Source organism: Mercurialis annua, linkage group LG8, assembly GCF_937616625.2.
Source record: "Mercurialis annua linkage group LG8, ddMerAnnu1.2, whole genome shotgun sequence".
NCBI lineage: Eukaryota > Viridiplantae > Streptophyta > Magnoliopsida > Malpighiales > Euphorbiaceae > Mercurialis > Mercurialis annua.
Window position 1 is genome coordinate 29035364 of NC_065577.1, and position 13461 is coordinate 29048824.

General features: G+C 34.0%; 1 long non-coding RNA gene across 1 annotated transcript; it reads right to left on the reverse strand.

Annotated features, from left to right (window-relative positions):
* Nucleotides 1-10135: 10135 nt before the first annotated feature.
* On the reverse strand, nt 10136-12919 carry LOC126659609 (uncharacterized). Its single transcript, XR_007635029.2, has 3 exons — nt 12806-12919; nt 10454-10538; nt 10136-10344 (listed from the first exon to the last, which is right to left on the reverse strand). It is a non-coding gene; the product is annotated as an uncharacterized LOC126659609 (long non-coding RNA).
* Nucleotides 12920-13461: the final 542 nt, after the last annotated feature.

A 13461-nucleotide genomic window follows, 5' to 3' on the forward strand; every position in this document is an offset into this window, starting at 1 on the left:
GAGCTGCCGGCTCGTCTACTAGAAGTACCCCACTGCGAGGCGACGAACTCAGAACCAACTGAGCCTAATCTGTAGATACACCGCTTCTTCACCCCTTCAACAGCGAGATAAACCTGGTCTGGGTCCACTAGGGTAGATGCAGTACTCCCCTCGGCTGTCTGTGTGGCGGCCAACATCTCCGGCTCAAACCGCTCCTACAAAAACAACGTAAAATAATTAGTTAAATATGAATTCTGATGCTTAATCTGGCAGCATTTCGTTTATAAAATGAACATCACCCAATTTTCAAGGAAATCCTGCAAACTTAAAATTGTACAACATATCACATATCAACAACCAAACCACTTAATTCTAATAAACAGCAAAGTTACTTAATTCAAACAAAATAGATTACGCGATTCAAATAATTAACCTATTATATTCAAACTATTTAACTACTCAAACTATATAAATACTAGTTTCAAACAATGAAGTTTAAAGAAATACTTACAACTGCAATTCTCGCGCGCTCGTCCACGAATCGTGTCGGGTCAACCTTCAGAGTGTGCATCCGCTTGTGCACCTCAGCATGTGTCGGCTCACGCCCCAGCTCCCTAGCCTGCCACACAAATTTAGTAATTTGTAAGTTCAATTAACAAAAAAATATAACACAAAATGCAATAGTAATTAAAATAAAGGAAATATACCAAAACAGCCTTATGCTTCACAGCAGACTTCGAGCCTCTGGTATGTCGAACCGGTCCAGTACCAGCTCCGGCCGGCTCGATCATCTGATTGGCCCGCGTCTGGGCCGATTTCTTCTTTGCCTCATCAGAGTCTCAAACTCTCTCCCAGGCTTGCCACACGTCGTCTGTAATAGACATGTCTCTTTCACGAGAAGTCTTGTAGGTGGACAACCTGTCAGAATACCATTTCGCAGCATGCTTCTCGAAAGTACTTCGGATGACTCGTTCGTCGAATTCGTCCTCCCAGAAGAATTTTTTCTGCAAAAGTGTTAATTTTAACAAATTAATTAATCTAAAAATATAGATAAAAAATTTAATTTTTTTATTAAATTAGCTTAAATTCCTCGAAGTAAAAATAAACAGCGTCCTCAGGCAAAAAACTTCAAGCGGTGCCTATTCCCCACCACCGACTCTGGAAGATTTCCTACAACTCTCTGGATACCGTGCTGGTATCGAGCAACCTGGTCCTGTTTCTCGAAAATCACCATGACTTAGAAAAATACTATATATATAACACATTTATTATTAAGAAATACATATTTTTTATTTACCTCTGTGCGTTGGGTAGGGGTGTCAAAATGGGTTGGCGGGTCGTGTTCGTGTCGTGTCGACCCACTCTGTTGACACGATTAGGGTCAACACGAACACGACCCATTTAACTAATCGTGTCAAAATTCTCAACCCTAACACGACACGAATTTTAATCGAGTGACACGACACGACACGATTAACACGTTAAAATAAACGGGTAACACGATTAACACAATTACATGGCTAACACGACACGACTAACACGACCCACTTAACATTTAAGAATTTTTTAAACCATATAAATATAATTTTAACCTCAAATTTATCAATTAATATTCAAATTGTAAAATTTTAATATAATTAATTTTATTTTTATATTAATACAATTAATTTAGTAATTTTTTATATATTTTTTATAATTATACCTATTTTATTTCTATGTTATTATAAATAATAAAATATGTAAACAGGTTAGGTGGGTTAGATGGGTTCGCGAGTCAACCCGTGACACGACCCATTTATTTCGTGTCATAAACGGGTTGACACGTTTTCAACACGAACCCGTTAAGCCTCAATCCGGATTCGCCAAACTTACGGGTTAGGCGAATCGTGTTATCATGTCATGACCCATTTTGACACCCCTAGCATTGGGGATGACTCGGATTCTGCCAGTGGCATCCAAGACTTCCCCCTCAACAGGCTGACGCCGAGCTCGAGGTCTACGAGGTGCTGGAGCTGGCTCCACACCCTCCTGCGCCTCAGCCACCTCTGTAGGAGCTGCCTGGTCGTCGTCCTCCTCAACAATAGCTAGTGTGGGGGGCCGAGTCCGGCCTGTCCCACTAGCACTCCTCCCTCGCATATCTGCAAATAAATCAATATTAAACACATAACAGATATACATATACATATAAATCATAAAACAAAATCAGTTTTTGAATAAACATCTGAGATATAACTACCTAATACAAAATTTACCTACTAATCGTCATCGTCTTCAAGTATATCTTCTTCGTCTGATATTGACGGCACTTCTTCTTCGTCCTCCACCTCTAAAGGAGCGAAAACCACATTTGTTTCAACTTCCCCGACCGGATCAACCATAATTCTTGAACCCTCATCTGTTATAACGTTTAGAGGTTGTTCTATAATGTCCTCTTGAAACGCTGGAGTAATGGAATCGGGCATGTCTATTTCTGATGTGGCCCTCATCTTACATATTGTCCACCAGTTGACCGTATCTTTCTTTTTACTTGGATATGTGCAGTAATGTACTTGACCGGACTGTCCGGCCAAAATAAATGGTTCGTATTTTCCGTACTTCCGTTTATGATTGACGTCCATAATATTATATTAAGGATGCACTGACATACCTCTATCAGTCGGATCGAACCAATTACACTTGAACATGACAGTCCTTTTACTGGGCAGAGTCGGGTACTCCAACTCAAGAACATCTGTTAATATGCCGTAAAAATCATATTCCGTTGGAGCGTAGAGTGATCCTTTGATGCAAACTCCACTATTCATGGTTAATTTATTCTCCCCATAAGCCTGAGTTTGAAATTTAAACCCGTTTACAAAATATCCTTGAAAATGGTTCGCTTGCCTAAGCGGTCCCTTAGCCAGACTCAAAATATACGGATTACTTATATAGTTAGTTTGCGCCTGTACCGCATAATGTATACTTGTCAGACCTTTTACATAAGAAGTAGGAGATAATATGAAAAATCTTTTTGGATACTTACATATCGTTCAAACCACGAGGCAAATTCAGTCTCGAGCTTCACTTCTACTTGAACTTGGGTGATTCCGGGAATGATTTCGTACAACTCGTCAACATATAAACTTTAAAAAGAACCCAATACTTGTTATTACAGTAAAGTCATGTATTTGACAAATAAATTTAAAAGTAGAGTACGACTTACTCCTTGTAATGCTCGATTTCAGGACAGTTCAAGAGAATGTCTTTCTCCATCTCAATTAGGTCGTCCTCTTTAAGCGTTGTGCAAGTCAGGTCTTTAAAGAAGATGCTCAACTCTGTAATAGGTTACCACACGGACGGAGGAAGAAATTATCGAAAAGCAACTGGCAAGAGACGCTGCATGAAAACATGACAGTCGTGGCTTTTCATACCGATCATTTTCAGCCTTTTCAGATCGACACACCTACCCAAGTTCGACACATGCCCATCCGAGAACTTCAACTCTTTAACCCATTCCAATAGAGCTTGTTTTGCGTTTTTGTCTAAAGCATATAATGCCTTCGGATATTGCCCGGTTGATGGATTGAATGCCAAGTCCGGACGATTACAAATATCATTCAACTCTTCTCTGGACTTAGCATGGTCTTTCGTCTTCCCGGGAACATTAAGCACTGTATTGAAAATGTTGTCGATTACATTTTTCTCCGTATGCATGACATCCAGATTACGACGAATCATATTCGTTTTCCAATACGACAAATCCCAAAATATGCTTTTCTTATGCCACCCATGATGCTTTGATTTCTGAGCATTCGTATCCTGAGCTCCAACCTCGTATGCTTTTTTAAAACCCAGACTGTCAATCTCTTGTTCAATTTCCTCTCCAGTTCTGTATCCCCTGAATGATTTTTTTTTCTTTATAGCCCTTTTTAAAATCCGTAGTGTTATTACGGTACAAATGTTCCCTTGGTAAGAACTTTCTGTGGTAATCAAACCACGATTGTTTACCACTCTTCGGAAGAGTAATTGCATCAGTTTATTCCATACAGTGAGGACATGCCCGTTTACCCGATGTGCTCCATCCAGACAGCATTGAATAAGCCGGAAAATCATTGATCGCCCACATAAGAGCGGCTTTCAATTGATAATTTTGCCGCCTATGAATGTCGTATGTCCGCGTTCCAAATTCCCACAAATGGTTCAGTTCTGCTATTAGCGGCTGCAGGAAAATATCCAAATTGGCTTTTGGACTATTGAGTCCGGGAACAAGAACCGTTAGAAACATGAACTCGTCTTTCATGGCCATGCAAGGAGGCAAGTTATACGGAGTCACAATTACCGGCCATGACGAGTATTGTTGCCCAAATGCACCAAATGGTTGAAACCCATCCGTACACAGCCCCAGTCTGATATTTCTAATTTCGGCTGCAAAATCTTGGTGTAACTCCGAAAAGTGTTTCCAAGCTGGCGAGTGAGACAGATGATTCATCATACCATTCTCCATCTTGTTCTCGGCATGCCACCTCATATGTTAAGCAGTTGCCCTTGAAGCGTACGATCTCTGCAGCCTTGGAGTTATAGGAAAGTAATGTATTTTTTTATAAGGCACATTCGTCTTTCTTCTTTTTGAATTACCCGCGGTAGCTGATTTCCACCTGTCATGCCCGCAAACTTTACACACAGTCACACCCGCATCGCCACCCCAGTATATCATACACATATTTTTACAGAAGTCAATCACCTCAACTGGAAGCCCAAGCCCTCTGACTAGCTTTTTAATGTTGTATGAATTTTTCGCTAACTTGTTGTCTTTAGGCAACAGCTGATGTACAAACTCGCTCATTTCATTCATCAGACCTTCAGACGCTTGAAATCGGCACTTGAATTCTAAAAATTTTACGGCTGCAGACAAAGCGGAGTGCCTGTCATTCCCAGGCCATATGGGTTCTTCGGCCGCACGCATCATATCATAAAACTTCTGAGCTTCTGCATTCGGAGGCTCTTCTGCCCATACTTAGGGACCATCAGCATCGGTAAGCATTCTCTGGAATGAACTGCAACCCTCGTCTTCATTTCTATGCTCGCACATGTTGTCCGCATGCAGAACATTAACAGGCACCTCGACCCTCCTATTTTCCTCACCATGGTGAGTCCAGACGTGGTAATTACTCATAAACCCGTCTGTGTAGAGATGAAACTCCACTTCGTCAACAGTTCGAAAAGCAGTGTTCCAGCATTTTGGTTTAGGGCAAGGGCATTTAATATGAGCCCCACTCATACACTCGGGGCGTTGCACAGCAAAGTTCAAAACTCCCTAACGTTACTAATGTACCCTTCAGTCAACAATCCTCGGACCAGTCTCCCACTATACATCCAACTGCGATATGAATTCATTTCTGTAGCACGTACATTTAGGTGGATTTAATACTCGGTTACAATAAAGTTAATGTAATTGACCGCTTAAAAAGGTAGGGCCCTATCCCATTTGCAAAACTAGGTCTACTTAATACGATCACGATATATGCATAAATACGGAGAAAAATATTTGGCAGCCTTCCGGCGCAGTTCTCCAAGTGCATTATCATATATATGCTGAATAACGTCAAATACATATTCTGTTAGGAAATAGCGTTATGCAACATATACTAGATAGCCATCCGAAGAACATACGACGGAAAACTACCAAATATTTTTCTACCGCATCTACACATATATTTTTTTCCGTGATCGATTTACGTAGACACCAGTTTTGCAAACTGTACACACGTACAATCCCGTGTCGTTCAATCTCTTGAGGACACGGGACGGGTTTTCTACGGTTAGGTGAGATTTTATTCGGTGTGAATAAAATCTTTTTTACTTTGTTTTAAGTTTATTTAGTCTACTACAATTAAACAAAATAAAAAAGAATAAACGATGGTATTTACTTGTTGTAGAACAGAACCGCAACAGATAGGGAAAAGGCAAACAGACGAACCACACCAATAACAAAAGCGCACAAACCTATAATAATAGTTTCAATCAGTGTTTTATAACAATACAATTTAACTATTTAAAGATATACTATAAATATTAAAATGTTTTTTACAAAAATATGCAGCATTTTTCCTAAAAATGAGAATCACCCATTTTTCAGGGAAAGCCTGCAAGCAAACAATGCATTTTTAAATCAATTCAACACGCCAATTCACGCTCAACCCAACAAATTTATGCCAAATAACTCAATTTCATTCTATAATCATATATTAATTATCTAAATACACTACAAAAAATTTGGCTTCTTGTGATAAAATATTATGTTACAAATTATATTTTGTCATAATAAATAGGTTAATTGTGACAAAAAAAATATTTTATCACAATGAGAGTTCAATGAAATGATATTATGACAAATACATATTGTGTCAACCATTTTTGTAACTATAAAAATTAATTATGTTTGTTGTAACTAACTATTTTGATAAAAAAAATGTTTTGTCGCCATAATTTAAAATATTTTTATTATGACAAACTAAATTTTATCATAATATTTAAAAAAGTTGTGACAAATTTTATTTTGCAGCAATTAGATATATTTTGTCACTATAAAAATTAATTATGTTTATTGTGACAAATTATTTTGCCAAAAAATACATTTTATTATTATATAGGCAAAAGGCTCACTTTAGCCCATAAGGTCAGAGCGAAAGAATTAATAAGACCCTAAAGTCGAAGGTTGCTCACTTTGCCCCCTGACGTTGTTCCAATTGGCTCGAATCACACTAAAATTTTAACTCCGTCTGTTTTTATGTTAAATGATGATGTGGCATGTATAGAAAAAGTTCAAAAACATCCTTAATGTTTAAAATATATACCAATTTCATACTTATAACTTTTTTTTAGTCATTATCACCCTCCTTTTCATTAAATATCAATAATTAAATAATATTTAAAAATAAATTGTTTATTAAAAAATGGAAACTCAACTAAACACGTCGAAACCTAATTAAACAAATCGAAATTCAATTAAACAAATCCATCGCCGTAAAATTTATCCAAAAATTAAATAAATAATTTATTTTTTACGAATACAAAATTATTTTAATCCGAGATACGACCACCAATTCATCATCAAAAAACCGTTTAAAAATTAAATATTTTTTTTTCAAATTCCGGAAACCTACCGGTGGTGGATCTGCTCATCTGAGTAGACCCACCATCGGTGGTGGGTCTGCTCTTAAAAAGAGAGCAGACCCACGGTGTGGTGGGTCTGCTCTTAAAAGAGAGCAGACCCACGGTGTGGTGGGTCTGCTCTTAAAAGAGAGCAGACCCACAGTGTGGTGGGTCTGCTCTCTTTTAAGAGCAGAACCACCATCGGTGGTGGATCTGCTCTTTTTGAGCAGACTCACCACCGTGGGTCTGCTATAAAAAAGAGCAGACCCGCCGTGGTGCTTCTGCTCACAAAGAGCACACCCACCACGGTGGGTCTGCTCACCACCGACGGTGGGCCGACGGAATATTGTGTTTTCGGAATTAACAAAATATAAAATGTCGTTTTTTTTGTTAATTATTTTTTTTTATTTGATTTTTGATCGGAATATTTTTTGCTAAAAGTTATAGAGGTAGTATCCGGCGTGTGGGTGAATTAGATTTAAATTGAATTTTGTAGCGTTTAATTATGTTTTAAAGTGTTTAATTGATTTTCGATTGTTTTAATAAATGTTTTAATTTTAATATTATTTAATTATATATATTTAAATGAAAAAAAGGGTGAAAATAGTTAAAAAAATTCATGAATATAAAATTGGCAAATATTTTAAACATTAAGGATGTTTTTGAAATTTTTCCCTAACAGCCATGTCATCAGTTAGACGGAAAAAACTAACGGTGGTGCGATCTGAGCCAGTTTAGACAACGTTAGGGGTAAAATGAGCAACCTTCGATCTTAGGGTCTTATTAAATCTTTTGCTTTAACCTTAAGGGCTAAAGTGAGCCTTTTGCCTATTATATATTAGAAATAAAGTTATGATGATAAAATGAATTTTATCATAATTTGTAAAAATGTTGTGACAAATTTATTTTTGCAGCAATTAAGTGAAATTAAATGATATTGTAATAAATTAATATTGTGTCCAATTTTTTCGTCACTACAAAAAAAAGTAAATATGTTTTTGTGACAAAGTATTTTGCCAAAACAGATGTTTTGTTCCCGTATTTTAAAAGTATAGTTATAACGACTGCATATGAATCTTATGTCAACCTTATGTCAACCTTATGAAACACAAAATAAACACAAAATAAAGAAAGAAAAAGGAATTGCAGAAAATCTATGGTAAAGAATAACTCGAAAAATTATCTTTCCACTATAGTTTACTGTGTCAAATTTATTTATCACTATAAAAAAAGTAAATATGTTTTTGTGACGAAGTATTTTGCCAAAATAAATGTTTTGTGCCTTTATTTTAAAAATAAAATTATAATGACTGTAAATGAACCTTATGTCGACCTTATGAAACACAAAATAAAGAAAGAAAAACGAATTTCAGAAAATAAATGGTAAAGAAGGAAATATACACAGTTATAATGATAAAAATAAATTTTAGCATAATGTTTAAATACAGTGGTGACAAATTTTATTTTGCAGTTATTGATTAGAATTAAATAATATTGTGATAATTAAATATTGTGTCAAATATTTTTGTCACTATAAAAATTAATTATGTTTGTTGTGACAAAAAAATATGTGACAAATTATATTTTGTCATAATAAACATGTTAATTGTGACAGAAAAAAACAATTTGTCACAATGAGAGTTAAATAAAATGATATCATGTGATAAATACATATTGTGTCAACCATTTTTGTCACTATAAAAATTAATTATGTTTGTTGTGACAAACTATTTTGACAAAAAAATATTTTTTCGCCGTAATTTAAAATATTTTTACTATGACAAAATAAATTTTATCATAAGATTTAAAAAAGTGGTGACAAATTTGATTTTACAGCAATTAAATATATTTTATCATTATAAAAATTAATTATGTTTATTGTAAAAAATAATTTGACAAAAAAACATTTTATCACTGTATATTAGAAATAAAATTATTATGATAAAAATGAATTTTATTATAATATGTAAAATTATTGTGACAAATTTATTTTTGCAGCAATTAAGTGAAATTAAATAATATTGTATTGTGTCAAATTTATTTATCACTACAAAAAAAAATATATGTTTTTCGTGACAAGGTATTTTGTCAAAACAAATAATTTTGTGCCTGTATTTTAAAAATACAGTTATAATGACATAATATGAACTTTATGTCAATCTTATGTCAATCTTATGTAACACAAAATAAACACAAAATAGAGGGAAAAAAAACGAATTGCAGAAAATATATGATAAATAATAACTCGAAAAACAATCTTTCTACTACAGTTTATTGTGTCAAATTTATTTGTCACTATAATTAAAGTAAATATATTTTTGTGACAAAGTATTTTAACAAAAAAAATGTTTTGACCCCGTATATTAAAAATACAATTATAATAATAAAATAAATTTTATCATAATGTTTAAATACAGTGGTGAAAATTTTATTTTGCAGTAATTAATTAAAATTATATATTGTGTCAAATATTTTTGTCACTATAAAAATTAATTATGTTTGTTGTGACAAAGTGTTTTGACAAAAAAAAAAGTTTGTTACTGTATATTAAAAATACAGTTAAAATGATAAAATGAATTTTATCATAATATGTAAATGAATTGCGACAAATTTATTTTTGCAGCAATTGAGTGAAATTAAATGATGTTTTAATAAATAAATATTGTGTCAAATTTATTTATCACTACAAAAAAAATAGCGCAATTATTTTATTTGCTAGGGTTTATAGAGGCGGTTATAACCGTCTCTATGAGCTAACTACTATTTAACATAATCTAACTTATAGCGACGGTTTTATTAACGGTCGCAATAGGTATTTTATTATTTGAGTTTGCTGGCGCGTTTAAAACCGCCCCTATAAGCTAAAATTTGTTTTACTAGATAAATTATTAATCTTTTGAAAAGCTCCTAATATAACAGTCATATTTTATAAAATATCATCTGAATCGACAATAATAAAAAGAAATACATAAATTTTAATTGTAATGAACAGACTATACCTTTAAATACTGAACTTGAAACTAGTATTAGAATGTATTGTTTGAAAGAAATTGAAACTAAAAATACCAAAGTTATACATTAAGCTAAATCCAATTTTCTTTCATTTTCTGTCAGCTTTTGGTCCTTTGCCTTCTCTAAATTTTTAAGTTGATTCCATAGTTTAAAATGTAGAATCTCATTCAATTCTGACTCCGCTGCACCTATATTCATCTCTCGGCATTGAACACTTGGTCTCTTAAAAGACATCAAAATCCAAAAGAAATGAAAAGGTTACAAAAGCAACATTTAGTCATACAAATACATCCAAAAAAAATAAAAAAGATACATTCTGATCAAAATATACCTCAAACTTGTCTATAACTAGAGGATTCAAATCAGTATACTGCTACCCAACAGTGAAAGGAGCCAACATATCATGCCCCTTGAAACTGAAATAATTAACAATAATTAGTTACCACAGTTACAGGCCATAGATTGAACTCCTACTTGCACAAAATGAATGATGATTGAGTAAACAAATAAAAAATATATTCAGATGCATCCAAAAGAACAAGTCATCAGGCACAAGTCATAACCAAAAAGTTCCAATATCACCACACTACCCACCTAAATAGACAGACTGCTTGGTAACTTATTAAATCACATACACATCATCAGGCACAAGTCATAACCATATAGTTCTAAATACACAGAAATTCATAAATGCTTTCATTTTATAGTGTTAGTTTTAGTGCACAACCACCCATATACACTTGTTCATAAATGCTTCACATTCAAGTTATATACTATTTTAAGGAATGACAATTTAGACAACTACAGTTGATAAAAGAGATCAAAATAAAACAAAACATTAAAAATTCAGCAGTGTGAAATATCAATGTGAATCTACAATAATGCCAATTAGCATTTTGACATGAATGCATGATCAAATTCAAATATGAACCTGCTAACATCTACTAGCAGAATTGCAGGGACAAAAAATCTTCTTGATTACATCAAATCTCCTTAAATAACACTACAAATCTCCTTAATTAATGCAATAAACAAATCTTATTCCCTAATCTCAGCTAAATAATATAACTATGGTATGTATCTACATGTAGATGACAACTAAGGAAAGTTAACAATCTAAACAACTAAGGAGAGTTAAGATATATCTTGTAATTTCAGCCAATGCAGCATGAGCAACAACACACAGTAAACAAGAGCAAAAATGCATGAGCAAAAAGGAAAAGAAAGCTCACAGCGAATCGGCGAAGACACGGTTTTCAGGCGGAAGAGTCTCCGATGAGCAAAAGCTTAACCAGATAATCACTGTCCAAATAAAGAACTGAATATGTAAGTGAACCCACAAAACGAAGTGACATGAGCCAGCAATTTCTTCCATTTGATCTCAACTTATCAGCCAGTGAAAATCAAGTTCTTCCAATAACTTACTTACCACTTGTAGGGTCAACGTGCAATGAAGCTTGCTGCCACTACGAGATAACAGAGAATTAGCAACCTGTAAGAAATACAGAGTTTTAATAGAGTTTAAATTTTTTATTTCTAGAAGTAGAAAGGAAATCATAGGTATATTAAAATGAGTGGCTGCTAGTAAACCTAAGGTCCTGAACTACACAAAGAACAGAGTATAGAGAAAAAACAAAGGAAAAAAAATTAGCGTTTCTTATGTTTAGTTCTTTCCAACTTTACTATTTTAAATTTCATGATTTCCACATATTTCTTAATGTTTAAAGTCTAATTATCACTGCTAATCAATTTAAGTTCAGCTACATAAGTGAAAGAGCTATACCATGCATGAAAATGGCAGCAAAAGAAGACAAGTTGCAAGGATTAGTATAAAGGCAAAAGACAGAGTGAAACAAAAAGAAAATCTTAGAGTAAGATAGTATAAAGAGAACAAATCGTGTAATGTAATTTCAACAAAGCTAAGTAGCAAAAACATATAATACAAAATGGTAGCACCATTTCATCCTTTAGGCTCAAAGAAGAACCATGCTATTTGTCTATTAGCATCATTCATCTATACTAAAATAACAAATTTTGAATCTCATTCAGGATAAAGCATTTGAAATGAATTCAATTATTGCAAAATCATGTCATTTTGAACTCTTGCAACATTTCTAACCATTAGATTACTTGATCATATAGAATCCAAAAAAAATTCAGTAATTAGCAGCTCCTTATGGTTCATGTTTTCATAAGCTAAAAGCGGAGGAATCTAATCATCATAGCAATTCCATAAATTAAGCCTCACTAAACTCCAATCAACTCTCAAACTTTAAAACAAGTATAACAACCAACACTCAAACAAAATCCGCTGCAACAACAAAACGGAAACAAATTTAAGCAATTGAGTACAACAAAAATATCTGTGAAACCGCAACAGATAGAAACGCATACTGAAAAGGCATGAAACGACGCCACCAGTCACAAAAAAAAAACATACAAGAAGCTCAGCAGCAAAATGCGAGAAGATATAAATTCATGCAAGCAAAAAAAGATTACAGAAACAGTCGCCATTTCCGCGATTAAAAAGCAAAACTATGTAACCGGCAGCTAATTTTAAATTAGAAATTAATGTTACAGTGGCTGATGAAGTGGAGTGTGTGTAAGCTTCAAACAAAAAATGGAGCTCCGGTGGAGAATTTTTGTTGCCGGCGGTTAATTTAAGGAGGTTAAAGAGAGTTACCGGAGATAGCCGGATCTGGAGCGAACCGGAACCCAATAGGAACCTTGAAACCAAGACACTAAAAACAAGTTCACCACTCTTAATGATATGATGGCTGCCAACTGAGAGTTGGATGAGATGTGGGAGAGGAGAGGATATGAGATCTAAGAAATGTAAAAACTGGGTGCAACAATTGAATGAAATAGTGTCGGTGTCCTTAATTGCAAAATTTTGAAAGTTCATGTACTTTTTTGCCTAAATTAAAAGATTACGTTAAATACTAAAAACACGCGAAAGTTTGTGATTTTTGGTACATTTAAGCATACCTTTTTATAATAATTTTATTTTTATTACACAATCAGTTGTATACCTGTAAATTGTACCTCAAGCAAACTCTTAACATGCACCATTTCACTTCACAGCTAAAGAATAAGAAAAATATCAAAGATATATCAACATTATTCATCCAATTGGTAATATTTTATATATACAAATATTTTATATATTTGCGATTTGAATATTCAACTGTGTAGACTCACTCAGAAATAATTATATTTCTGACCCTGCCCCCCCCCCCCCCCCCCCCAATATTTAGCTTTCAGGTTATCAAGTACGATGTCGGACTTTCATAACAATTTCGGAAGTCAATGTTAACTATACCTCTAGAGCTGTAAGTA